Consider the following 15,080-nt stretch of genomic DNA (forward strand, 5'->3'; position numbering starts at 1 on the left):
AAAATTTAATGAGCATTTCTTTCAAAGTCTCCTGCACTCTTTTGATTAATTTGGACACTAAATATGATTACTGTTAGCTATCTTCTCTCTAAACAATAATTTGTCTATATTTATTGCTACTTTTCTCTGAGTTATAGTTTGTCTACAATTTTGCTATTAATCACAATACTTATCATTTATTTGGAATGAATGATTTTTAGCTAGTTTACAACTAAATTTCCAGCCACTCTTAACACACTTCTATTAGTATAGTCTGCTCTTTCTGCATTTCAATATTAGAATATTTTTAAACTCTAAAAGACGTTTCTTTTAGTGTTTTCTGCGCTCTTTTGAGTCTTGATACTTACTATATTATTTTTTAGTTCAGCTTTTCTCTGAGCTATAGTTGTCTACATTTTTGCTATTAATCACAATACTTATCTTTTTATGCGATATGAATGATTTTTAACTAGTTTACAACTAAATTTCTAGCCACTAACACTTTACTATTAGTATAGTCTGCTCTTTCTGCATTTCCAATATTATAATATTTTAAACTCTAATAGACGTTTCTTTTAGTGTTTTCTGCTCTTTTGGTTAGTCTTGATTACTAATATTATTATTATTCTTTGTAGCTCAGCTTTTCTGTAAATTATAGTTTGATATTAATTCGTAAGTGATTGATCTTTAATTAGTTTGCAACTAGTTATCTTGCCACTACATCTATTATTTAAATAGCTTATTCTCTGCTGTCCCACATGCACATATACTAGTCAAGGTTGTTTATGATGTATTCCATATTGCTAGTGTTTCACCATTCCTTAGGCTGATCAACCAATCCTTAGCGTTGACCAACTATGAGTTGGCTGCAATTGTTGGCTTAATTCGTACTTGCTCTTTCATTGATGGCTTGTTTCTTTTGAATGATTGTTTAAACTAAAGCAAGTGCTCGCCTTGGCAAAACAACCTAAACGCATGTAGGCGCGCAAGATGTATCTGATCTGATTTTCTTGCCAAAGCTTTACCACGTTTATATGTATCCAAGCTCCTTGGTGCATATTGACCCTATCTTGTTCTTAGTTACTATTTGGTTCTACAATGTTTATATGTATCAGTGCTTGCATACCCTTTTCTTTCTGCTTCATATATGATCAACCTTCATATTCCTCATGTATCTTAAGTTAATATTTGCTTTGGTTACGTCTGGGTTATCAGTCATACAGTCTTGATCCTTATCTCTTCTTCTAATTCATTTCAATCTTATTTTGTTTCTGGTTTTTGTCCTGATAAAATATCATTATTCACCCACATTGTTCAATGTTCACAACATTCTAAAATTATACTACTAACTATTCTTTAATTGAATAAATTTGGCTCTAAGTTAATAAATTAACATACAAAATACTGTGTTTATTTTAATCGTTAATATTATGGCGAAAAGGTCTTATTGTACTGGGCCTGGCAGTGGCACTTCCAAGCTTCTTGATTTTGACAGACCTTCAATGGCTGGAATTGTTTTGTGCTGGGCTTGGGCTGGAGCTGAGCTGAGACTTCTGTTGACATTGCATTTCATTTTACTTGGTTGTTTCTAAATTGTACTCCTTTCTGCTTGAGCTTAAATGCTATTATGTTTTTATTTAATGGTTTGATGCTTTGGTTTGATCGGCCGGCTTGTGGTTACACTATTTCTGTATCCTGTTAATGCTGTCTATTCAATACAATGCGTGCCTGTAGACAACTAACACTCTGCTTTCTATATCTAGGACAGCGCAATGCCTAATTACATTGGTAGTCATTAGTGATTTCTGACTTCTTCTTCGTTAAGTATGATTTGTAGGGTAGTACATGTGTAAGTACCCTTATCTTGCAACAGGTCCATCTTCAAAGAGTCTTTTTTTATCTAGGACAGCGCAATGCCTAATTACATTGGTAGTCATTAGTTATTTCTGACTTCTTCTTCGTTAAGTATGATTTGTAGGGTAGTACATGTGTAAGTACCCTTATCTTGCAACAGGTCCATCTTCAAAGAGTCTTTTGACTTTCTGTTCTAACTTACATTAGGTAACTGGCTTCTGGGAGCTCTGCCTTGTTAGCCTTGGCAAATGGGCCCATCATCAGTGTGTCTATTGACATTCTGTCTAAGCCACTTTAGGTAATTGGCTTGATTGGTTTTCTGGGAGCTCTGTCTTGTTAGCATGCGCAGCATAGGCAAATAGGTTTATCATCAGAGAGTCTATTGACCTTTCACCCAGGAGGTCTGTCTTAAAACATACTTTGCAAAGGCTAATAGGCCCATCATCAAAGAGTCTACTGACTTATCGTTCAAGCTTACTTAGGTAATTGGCTTGTTTGGCTACTAGGAGCTCTGTCTTGTTAGCATGTGCAGCCTAGGCAAATAGGTCCATCTTCAGAGAGTCTATTGACTTTTCATCCAGGAGCACTGTCTTATCAACATATGCAGCAAAGGCGAATAGGCCCGTCATCAAAGAGTCTACTGACTTACCGTCCAAGCTTACTTTAGGTAATTGGCTTGTTTGGTTACTAGGAGCTCTGTCTCGTTAGCATGTGCTGCCTAGGCAAATAGGTCCATCATCAGAGAGTCTATTGACTTTTCATCCAGGAGCACTGTCTTATCAACATATGCAGCAAAGGCGAATAGGCCCGTCATCAAAGAGTCTACTGACTTACCGTCCAAGCTTACTTTAGGTAATTGGCTTGTTTGGTTACTAGGAGCTCTGTCTCGTTAGCATGTGCTGCCTAGGCAAATAGGTCCATCATCAGAGGAGCACTGTCTTATCAACATCTGCAGCAAAGGCGAATAGGCCCGTGATCAAAGAGTCTACTGACTTATCGTCAAACTTACTCTAGGTAATTGGCTTGTTTGGTTACTAGGAGCTCTGTCTCGTTAGCATGTGCTGCCTAGGCAAATAGGTCCATCATCAGAGAGTCTATTGACTTTTCATCCAGGAGCACTGTCTTATCAACATATGCAACAAAGGCGAATAGGCCCGTCATCAAAGAGTCTACTGACTTATCGTCCAAACTTACTTTAGGTAATTGCTTGTTTGGTTACTAGAGCTCTGTCTCGTTAGCATGTGCTGCCTAGGCAATAGGTCCATCATCAGAGAGTCTATTGACTTTTCATCCAGGAGCACTGTCTTATCAACATCTGCAGCAAAGGCGAATAGGCCCGTGATCAAAGAGTCTACCGACTTATCGTCCAAACTTACTCTAGGTAATTGGCTTGTTTGGTTTTTAGGAGCTCTGTCTTGTTAGCATGTGCAGCCTAAGCAAATAGGTCTATCATCATAGAGTTTATAGATTTATAAACTAACCGAAGTACAATAACTAATTTTATTACTGGGAGCCCTGTCTCATTCTCATGTGCAGTCTAGGTAAATTAGTTTATCGCCAAGGGTCTTTTGACTTACCGTCCAAACCTATGCTAGGTAACTGATACGAATTGAAAAGTAATGGCACGCATACCTAAGATACCATGCAATAATGCTACTTACAAAGCCTGGGCAACATGGCCCTTCACCAATGAGTTAACTGACTTACTGCCACCTACGATAGACAAATAAATTTATTTGAACTGATCAAATGGAAGGCAATGCCTCATATCCTAAGACAATGTAATCTCCTCGACGCCTTAAGCATTGCGTGGACCCCACCGTGGGCGCAAGCGATGATTCTGATTCAAAACATACCGCTCTTATGGTACGCCATTTGGTATGTTATTGTTTCGCTCGATTATATGTGATATTGCAACAGGCTATCACATATTGTTAAAAAAAAAAAAAAAAAAAAAAGGCGAAACGAACACAAATTTCTAGTAAAATAACACATTTTTTAATAAATCAACATGAATAAGTAATATATAATTTTATTTTGACAAAAACTTACACTTTCATTAGCATTTATTGCGCTTGGGTCGTTCTCTTTACCATCCATGTCTACGTCTTGCAAAATCTTAAAGTCAACTGTACGTTGTAAGACATACACTCATATTTGTATATGATGTACAACGTGTAGAAACGAGACAAATTTGCACTCACTCACGAAGTGTACTACATTTCTACTGCTCACCTGAGTGAGAGCAGTATAATGTTGTACTCGATTCTTCTGCAACTGGAAAATACTGCACAGCAAAAATGAGTAGTATTTTAACAACAATATACTACTGTACCTTATGGTGTAGGAAATGAATGCATTCATGCAGATGTCTACTTCATATCGACAGTACATTTTTCTAATAAAAAATTTGTTTACAATACTTTTATATATATTTATATTAAGTAACGGGTATCCTACTGTTGGGATCTCGACTGTAGCCTTTCCGACTTGTTTTTAGTTCAGCTTTTCTCTAAGTTATAGTTTGTCTATATTTATTGCTATTAACCACAATACTTATCTTATTTGCGAATGAACGATTTTTAGCTAGCTTACAACTAAATTTCCAGCCACTTTTAACACACTCCTATTAGTATAGTCTGCTCTTTCTGCATTTCCAATATTAGAATATTTTTAAACTCTAATAGACCTTTCTTTTAGTGTCTTCTGCGCTCTTTTGGTTAGTCTGATTAGCTAATATTAATATTTTTTAGTTCAGCTTTTCTCTAAGTTATAGTTTGTCTTCAATTACTGCTATTAATCACAATACTTATCTTTTATATGCGAATGAATGATTTTTGCTAGCTTACAACTAAATTTCTAGCCACTATTAACACATTTCTACCTGTATAGTCTGCTCTTTCTGCATTTTAGAATACTCCTAACACTAATAGATACTACTTTAGGGTTTTCTGCGCTTTCTGGTTAGTCTTGATTCCTAATATTATATTTTCAGCTTTTCTGTAAGTTATAGTTTGATATTAATTCGTAAGTGATTGATCTTTAATTGGTTTGCAGCTAGTTATCTTGCCAATACATCTATTAATTAAATAGCTTATTCTCTGCTGACCCTCATGCACATATACTAGTCAAGGTTGTTTATGATGTATTCCATTTTGCTAGTGTACCACAGGCATTCCTTAGGCTGATCAACCAATCCTTAGCGTTGACCAACTATGAGTTGGCTGCAATTGTTGGCTTAATTCGTGCTTGCTCTGTCATTGATGGCTTGTTTCTTTTGAATGATTGTTTAAACTAAAGCAAGTGCTCGCCTTGGCAAAACAACCTAAGCAACGCGTGGTCTCCATGTAGGGCGCAAGCGATGTATCTGATCCAAAGCATACCCGACCTTTTCCTTGGTCCTCCTACTTGTATGCTTTGTTTCGCAATGTTTATATGTATCAATGCAATAGGCTGGTGCATATTGAGAACCCTATCCTCATGTATCTTAAGTTAATATTTGCTTTGGTTACGTCTGGGTTATCAGTCATACACAGTCTTGCTATCCCTTATTCTCTTTCAGCTTCTAATCATCTAAATCTTCATTTCTTGATCTGATTGGGTTTTTCTGGGTTTTCCCGATCCTTGCAATAAATGTTGGATCAATAGTTAATCCTCATCCCCACATTAGTTACTTTTCAATGTTCACAACATTCTAAAATTATACTACTAACTATTCTTTAATTGAATAAATTTGGCTCTAAGTTAATAAATTAACATACAAAATACTGTGTTTATTTTAATCGTTAATATTAAGTGGCGAAAAAGGTCTTATTGTGCCGGGCCTGGCAGTGGCACTTCCAAGCTTCTTGATTTTGACAGACCTTCAATGGCTGGAATTGTTTTGTGCTGGGGCTTGGGCTGGAGCTGAGCTGAGACTTCTGTTGACATTGCATTTCATTTTACTTGATCGCTTTTAAATTGTACTTCTTTCTGCTTGAGCTTAAATACTATTTAATGATTTGATGCTTTGGTTTGATCGGCCTGCTTGTGGTTACACTATTGCTGTATCCTGTTAATGCAGTCTATTCAATACTTTGTAGCAATGCGTGCCTGTAGATTACTAACACCTGCTTTCTTTATCTAGGACAGCGCAATGCCTAATTACATTGGTAGTCATTAGTGATTTCTGACTTCTTCTTCGTTAAGTATGATTTGTAGGGTAGTACATGTGTAAGTACCCTTATCTTGCAACAGGTCCATCTTCAAAGAGTCTTTTGACTTTCTGTTCTAACTAACATTAGGTAACTGGCTTCTGGGAGCTCTGCCTTGTTAGCCTTGGCAAATGGGCCCATCATCAGTGTGTCTATTGACTTTCTGTCTAAGCCTACTTTAGGTAATTGGCTTGATTGGTTTTCTGGGAGCTCTGTCTTGTTAGCATGCGCAGCATAGGCAAATAGGTCCATCATCAGAGAAACTATTGACCTTTCACCCAGGAGCTCTGTCTTAAAACATACTTTGCAAAGGCTAATATGCCCATCATCAAAGAGTCTACTGACTTATCGTTCAAGCTTACTTTAGGTAATTGGCTTGTTTGGCTACTAGGAGCTCTGTCTTGTTAGCATGTGCAGCCTAGGCAAATAGGTCTATCTTCAGAGAGTCTATTGACTTTTCATCCAGGAGCACTGTCTTATCAACATATGCAGCAAAGGCGAATAGGCCCGTCATCAAAGAGTCTACTGACTTACCGTCCAAGCTTACTTTAGGTAATTGGCTTGTTTGGTTACTAGGAGCTCTGTCTCGTTAGCATGTGCTGCCTAGGCAAATAGGTCCATCATCAGAGAGTCTATTGACTTTTCATCCAGGAGCACTGTCTTATCAACATATGCAACAAAGGCGAATAGGCCCGTCATCAAAGAGTCTACTGACTTACCGTCCAAGCTTACTTTAGGTAATTGGCTTGTTTGGTTACTAGGAGCTCTGTCTCGTTAGCATGTGCTGCCTAGGCAAATAGGTCCATCATCAGAGAGTCTATTGACTTTTCATCCAGGAGCACTGTCTTATCAACATCTGCAGCAAAGGCGAATAGGCCCGTGATCAAAGAGTCTACCGACTTATCGTCCAAACTTACTCTAGGTAATTGGCTTGTTTGGTTATTAGGAGCTCTGTCTCGTTAGCATGTGCAGCCTAAGCGAATAGGTCCATCATCATAGAGTCTATTGACTTTTCATCCAGGAGCACTGTCTTATCAACATCTGCAGCAAAGGCAATTAAGCCCGTGATCAAAGAGTCTACCGACTTATCGTCCAAACTTACTTTAGGTAATTGGCTTGTTTGGTTATTAGAGCTCTGTCTTGTTAGCATGTGCAGCCTAAGCAAATAGGTCCATCATCATAGAGTTTATAGATTTATAAACTAACCGAAGTACAAGAACTAATTTTATTACTGGGAGCCCTGTCTTATTCTCATGTGCAGTCTAGGTAAATTAGTTTATCGCCAAAGGTCTTTGACTTACCGTCCAAACCTACGCTAGGTAACTGATACGAACTGAAAAAGTAATGGCACGCATACCTAAGATACCATGCAATAATGCTACTTACAAAGCCTGGGCAACATGGCCCTTCACCAATGAGTTAACTGACTTACTGCCACCTACGATAGACAAATAAATTTATTTGAACTGATCAAATGGAAGGCAATGCCTTACATATCCTAAGACAATGTAATCTCCTCGACGCCTTAAGCATTGCGTGGACCCCACCGTGGGCGCAAGCGATGATTCTGATTCAAAACATACCGCTCTTATGGTACGCCATTTGGTATGTTATTGTTTCGCCTCGATTATATGTGATATTGCAACAGGCTATCACATATTGTTAAAAAAAAAAAAAAAAAAAAAAAATATTTTTAAACCTAATAGACGTTACTTTTAGTGTTTTCTGCGCTCTTTGGTTAGTCTTGATACTTAATATTATTATTTTAGTTCAGCTTTTCTCTGAGCTACAGTCTGTCTACAATTTTTGCTATTAATCACAATACTTATCTTTATTTATGAATGAATGATTTTTTAACTAGTTTACAAATAAATTTCTAGCCACTTTTAGCACATTTCTATTAATATAGTCTACTCTTTCAGCATTTCCAATATAAAAATATTTTTAATTCTCTAATAGACATTTCTTTTAGTGTTTTCTGCGCTCTTTGGTTAGTCTGATTAGCTAATATTATTATTTTATACCCGTTACTAAAAAAATAAGTAAAAGGGTATATTGTTCGTTGGAATGTATGTAACAGGAGAGAAGGAGGCATCTCCGACACTATAAAGTATATACATCTTGATCAGCATCAATAGCCGAGTCGATATAGCCATGTGTGTCTGCCCGTCTGTCCGTCCGTCCGTCTGTCCGTCTGTCCGTCCGTCCGTCCGTCCGTCCGTATGAACAAAAGGATCTCAGAGACTATAAGAGATAGAGATACCAAACTTTCACTCACAGACTTCTATATACCCCACGCAGATCAAGTTTGTTTCAAATTGAAGCTACGCCCCCTCCGCCCCCGCAAATAGCGAAAAACCTTTCGATCGTCTGTTTGAACAAAGGGATCTCAGACTATAAGAGATAGCGTAACCAAATTTGACAAACAGATTTCTATATACGCAGATCAAGTTTGTTTCAAATTTGCCACGAAAATCGCGAAAACCACCACACCCCCAGTTTTATGATAATACGTTTTTGTGAAAATAAACGTTATCTATTAGTATTATCTATTATCCCACTGAATTGCATCAAGATCGGACAAGTAGAACGGCAGTTATGGCGATTTAATGTTTTCAAAGTAATTTCTTTAAACAAAAGGATCTCAGAGTATAAAAGAGATAGAATAACCAAATTTGGCCTGATTTCACACCACGCAGGTCAAGTTTATCAGGTCATTTTATCACGCCCCTTTGCCCTCGCAAATCGCGAAAACCACCACACCCACAGTATTTAAGATAATACGCTTTTGTGGGTGTTAGAGCTTTGTTGTTATTATCTATTATCCTATAAAATTGCAGCAAGATCGGACAAGTAGAACAGCAGTATTAACGTGCCGAAGCTCTTGAAGCAAAATTAGCTCCTTAGAGTATGCAATAGTTTTAATATTGTTAGACAACAAAAATGCATCAAATAATTCTCAACTGGTTCTGACGACGCAACGTATTTTTAAACTCTAATAGACGTTACTTTTAGTGTTTTCTGCGCTCTTTTGGTTAGTCTTGATACTTAATATTATTATTTTTAGTTCAGCTTTTCTCTGAGCTACAGTCTGTCTACAATTTTTGCTATTAATCACAATACTTATCTTTTATTTGCGAATGAATGATTTTTTAACTAGTTTACAAATAAATTTCTAGCCACTTTTAGCACATTTCTATTAATATAGTCTACTCTTTCAGCATTTCCAATATTAAAATATTTTTAATTCTCTAATAGACATTTCTTTTAGTGTTTTCTGCTCTTTTGGTTAGTCTGATTAGCTAATATTATTATTTTTATACCCGTTACTAAAAAATAAGTAAAAGGGTATATTGTGTTCGTTGGAATGTATGTAACAGGGAGAAGGAGGCATCTCCGACACTATAAAGTATATATATTCTTGATCAGCATCAATAGCCGAGTCGATATAGCCATGTGTGTCTGTCCGTCCGTCCGTCTGTCGGTCTGTCTGTCCGTCCGTCCGTCCGTCCGTCCGTATGAACAAAAGGATCTCAGAGACTATAAGAGATAGAGATACCAAACTTTCACTCACAGACTTCTATATACCCCACGCAGATCAAGTTTGTTTCAAATTGAAGCTACGCCCTCCGCCCCCGCAAATAGCGAAAACCTTTCGATCGTCTGTTTGAACAAAGGATCTCAGACTATAAGAGATAGCGTAACCAAATTTGACAAACAGATTTCTATATACTTACGCAGATCAAGTTTGTTTCAAATTTAAGCCACGAAAATCGCGAAAACCACCACACCCCAGTTTTATGATAATACGTTTTTTGTGAAAATAAACGTTATCTATTAGTATTATCTATTATCCCACTGAATTGCATCAAGATCGGACAAGTAGAACGGCAGTTATGGCGATTTAATGTTTTCAAAGTAATTTCTTTAAACAAAAGGATCTCAGAGTATAAAAGAGATAGAATAACCAAATTTGGCTCGCAGATTTCTACACACCACGCAGGTCAAGTTTATCAGGTCATTTTTATCACGCCCCTTGCCCTCGCAAATCGCGAAACCACCACACCCACAGTATTTAAGATAATACGCTTTTGTGGGTGTTAGAGTTGCAAGTTGTTATTATCTATTATCCTATAAAATTGCAGCAAGATCGGACAAGTAGAACAGCAGTATTAACGTGCCGAAGCTCTTGAAGCAAAATTAGCCTTAGAGTATGCAATAGTTTTAATATTGTTAGACAACAAAAATGCATCAAATAATTCTCAACTGGTTCTGACGACGCAAATATGACATTCGGCTTGAATCGCTACTCGACTCAACCCAAATGGTACCGATGAATCTTCAATGATGATTGAACTGGCATCTATCGAATCGTATTGAGCATACTCCTGCATTTATGCAAGTGTAGTATGTTGTTGAGCGTGTCAAGTCACCGGTTACCATATAGAGAGGTCGCTAGCCAAGGGATTGACATTTAGCAAAATTATAAACCTGAAGAAGTTTCTAATTTAAAATTTTTTGAATCGACAACTAAGTAACAACAGCAACACAATATGCCAAGCAAACTTTTCTGTCATTCTTGTGCCTAAGAATTCTCAACTGGATTCAGGCAATATAAAATAACAAAATCCTTTTTTCTTAAAAAAAAAAAATTCTTAAAAAAAATACTTTTATACATATTTAAGTTAGGTAACGGCTATCCTATAGTCGGGATCTCGACTATAACCTTTATATTTTTACTGTTACAATATTTATACACGTTACTTAAAAAATAAGCAAAAGGGTATATTTTGTTCGTTGGAATGTATGTAACAGGGAGAAGGAGGCATCTCCGACCCTATAAAGTATATATATTCTTGATCAGCATCAACAGCCGAGTCAATATAGCCATGTGTGTCTGTCCGTCTGTTCGTCCGTCCGTCCGTATGAACAAACGGAACTCAGAGACTATAAGAGATGGAGATACCAAACTTTCACTCACAGACTTCTATATACCCCACGCAGATCAAGATTTCTTCAAATTGAAGACACGCCATCTCCATCCCCGCAAATAGCGAAAGGCCGTTCGCTAGATTCGAAAGATCGGACAAGTAGAACAGTAGTATTAACGTGCCAAAGTTCTTGAAGTAAAAGTGTTGTGGGTTATTGGTATATTGTGGCCTGTTACTCAGTAGAGGGTCGGTAACCAAAGAGATTTAAAAGTTGTCCCAAAATCTTTTGTATTAGGTTTCAACTAAGTCACAACAGCAACACAATATGGCATTCAAACCTTTTATCATTCTTGCGCCTTCAAATTCTCAACTATTTCTAGTCACGCAATGATGACTTTAAGTTTAAATTGTTTGTCAACTAGCAGAAACGGTACTGAGGTATTAACATCTCTTGAAATCATGCTCCTTGCATTTATGCAAGTAGTGTGTTACTTCCTTACTTCATATCGACAGTACATTTTTTCTAATAAAAAAATTTGTTTACAATACTTTTATATATATTTATATTAAGTAACGGGTATCCTACTGTTGGGATCTCGACTGTAGCCTTTCCGACTTGTTTTAGTTCAGCTTTTCTCTAAGTTATAGTTTGTCTATATTTATTGCTATTAACCACAATACTTATCTTATTTGCGAATGAACGATTTTAGCTAGCTTACAACTAAATTTCCAGCCACTTTTAACACACTCCTATTAGTATAGTCTGCTCTTTCTGCATTTCCAATATTAGAATATTTTTAAACTCTAATAGACCTTTCTTTTAGTGTCTTCTGCGCTCTTTTGGTTAGTCTGATTAGCTAATATTAATATTTTTTAGTTCAGCTTTTCTCTAAGTTATAGTTTGTCTTCAATTACTGCTATTAATCACAATACTTATCTTTTATATGCGAATGAATGATTTTAGCTAGCTTACAACTAAATTTCTAGCCACTATTAACACATTTCTACCTGTATAGTCTGCTCTTTCTGCATTTTTAGAATACTCCTAACACTAATAGATACTACTTTAGGGTTTTCTGCGCTTTCTGGTTAGTCTTGATTCCTAATATTATTATTTTCTTTTGTAGTTCAGCTTTTCTGTAAGTTATAGCTTGATATTAATTCGTAAGTGATTGATCTTTAATTGGTTTGCAGCTAGTTATCTTGCCAATACATCTATTAATTAAATAGCTTATTCTCTGCTGACCCTCATGCACATATACTAGTCAAGGTTGTTTATGATGTATTCCATTTTGCTAGTGTACCACAGGCATTCCTTAGGCTGATCAACCAATCCTTAGCGTTGACCAACTATGAGTTGGCTGCAATTGTTGGCTTAATTCGTGCTTGCTCTGTCATTGATGGCTTGTTTCTTTTGAATGATTGTTTAAACTAAAGCAAGTGCTCGCCTTGGCAAAACAACCTAAGCAACGCGTGGTCTCCATGTAGGGCGCAAGCGATGTATCTGATCCAAAGCATACCCGACCTTTTCCTTGGTCCTCCTATCCTCATGTATCTTAAGTTAATATTTGCTTTGGTTACGTCTGGGTTATCAGTCATACACAGTCTTGCTATCCCTTATTCTCTTTCAGCTTCTAATCATCTAAATCTTCATTTCTTGATCTGATTGGGTTTTTCTGGGTTTTCCCGATCCTTGCAATAAATGTTGGATCAATAGTTAATCCTCATCCCCACATTAGTTACTTTTCAATGTTCACAACATTCTAAAATTATACTACTAACTATTCTTTAATTGAATAAATTTGGCTCTAAGTTAATAAATTAACATACAAAATACTGTGTTTATTTTAATCGTTAATATTAAGTGGCGAAAAAGGTCTTATTGTGCCGGGCCTGGCAGTGGCACTTCCAAGCTTCTTGATTTTGACAGACCTTCAATGGCTGGAATTGTTTTGTGCTGGGGCTTGGGCTGGAGCTGAGCTGAGACTTCTGTTGACATTGCATTTCATTTTACTTGATCGCTTTTAAATTGTACTTCTTTCTGCTTGAGCTTAAATACTATTTAATGATTTGATGCTTTGGTTTGATCGGCCTGCTTGTGGTTACACTATTGCTGTATCCTGTTAATGCAGTCTATTCAATACTTTGTAGCAATGCGTGCCTGTAGATTACTAACACCCTGCTTTCTTTATCTAGGACAGCGCAATGCCTAATTACATTGGTAGTCATTAGTGATTTCTGACTTCTTCTTCGTTAAGTATGATTTGTAGGGTAGTACATGTGTAAGTACCCTTATCTTGCAACAGGTCCATCTTCAAAGAGTCTTTTGACTTTCTGTTCTAACTAACATTAGGTAACTGGCTTCTGGGAGCTCTGCCTTGTTAGCCTTGGCAAATGGGCCCATCATCAGTGTGTCTATTGACTTTCTGTCTAAGCCTACTTTAGGTAATTGGCTTAATTGGTTTTCTGGGAGCTCTGTCTTGTTAGCATGCGCAGCATAGGCAAATAGGTCCATCATCAGAGAAACTATTGATCTTTCACCCAGGAGCTCTGTCTTAAAACATACTTTGCAAAGGCTAATATGCCCATCATCAAAGAGTCTACTGACTTATCGTTCAAGCTTACTTTAGGTAATTGGCTTGTTTGGCTACTAGGAGCTCTGTCTTGTTAGCATGTGCAGCCTAGGCAAATAGGTCTATCTTCAGAGAGTCTATTGACTTTTCATCCAGGAGCACTGTCTTATCAACATATGCAGCAAAGGCGAATAGGCCCGTCATCAAAGAGTCTACTGACTTACCGTCCAAGCTTACTTTAGGTAATTGGCTTGTTTGGTTACTAGGAGCTCTGTCTCGTTAGCATGTGCTGCCTAGGCAAATAGGTCCATCATCAGAGAGTCTATTGACTTTTCATCCTGGAGCACTGTCTTATCAACATCTGCAGCAAAGGCGAATAGGCGTGATCAAAGAGTCTACCGACTTATCGTCCAAGCTTACTTTAGGTAATTGGCTTGTTTGGTTACTAGGAGCTCTGTCTCGTTAGCATGTGCTGCCTAGGCAAATAGGTCCATCATCAGAGAGTCTATTGACTTTTCATCCAGGAGCACTGTCTTATCAACATATGCAACAAAGGCGAATAGGCCCGTCATCAAAGAGTCTACTGACTTACCGTCCAAGCTTACTTTAGGTAATTGGCTTGTTTGGTTACTAGGAGCTCTGTCTCGTTAGCATGTGCTGCCTAGGCAAATAGGTCCATCATCAGAGAGTCTATTGACTTTTCATCCAGGAGCACTGTCTTATCAACATCTGCAGCAAAGGCGAATAGGCCCGTGATCAAAGAGTCTACCGACTTATCGTCCAAACTTACTCTAGGTAATTGGCTTGTTTGGTTATTAGAGCTCTGTCTCGTTAGCATGTGCAGCCTAAGCGAATAGGTCCATCATCATAGAGTCTATTGACTTTTCATCCAGGAGCACTGTCTTATCAACATCTGCAGCAAAGGCAATTAAGCCCGTGATCAAAGAGTCTACCGACTTATCGTCCAAACTTACTTTAGGTAATTGGCTTGTTTGGTTATTAGGAGCTCTGTCTTGTTAGCATGTGCAGCCTAAGCAAATAGGTCCATCATCATAGAGTTTATAGATTTATAAACCAACCGAAGTACAAGAACTAATTTTATTACTGGGAGCCCTGTCTTATTCTCATGTGCAGTCTAGGTAAATTAGTTTATCGCCAAAGGGTCTTTTGACTTACCGTCCAAACCTACGCTAGGTAACTGATACGAACTGAAAAAGTAATGGCACGCATACCTAAGATACCATGCAATAATGCTACTTACAAAGCCTGGGCAACATGGCCCTTCACCAATGAGTTAACTGACTTACTGCCACCTACGATAGACAAATAAATTTATTTGAACTGATCAAATGGAAGGCAATGCCTTACATATCCTAAGACAATGTAATCTCCTCGACGCCTTAAGCATTGCGTGGACCCCACCGTGGGCGCAAGCGATGATTCTGATTCAAAACATACCGCTCTTATGGTACGCCATTTGGTATGTTATTGTTTCGTCGATTATATGTGATATTGCAACAGGCTATCATATTAAAAAAAAAAAAAAAAAA

This window comes from Drosophila innubila, chromosome 4, assembly GCF_004354385.1.
Source record: "Drosophila innubila isolate TH190305 chromosome 4, UK_Dinn_1.0, whole genome shotgun sequence".
NCBI classification, from domain to species: domain Eukaryota; kingdom Metazoa; phylum Arthropoda; class Insecta; order Diptera; family Drosophilidae; genus Drosophila; species Drosophila innubila.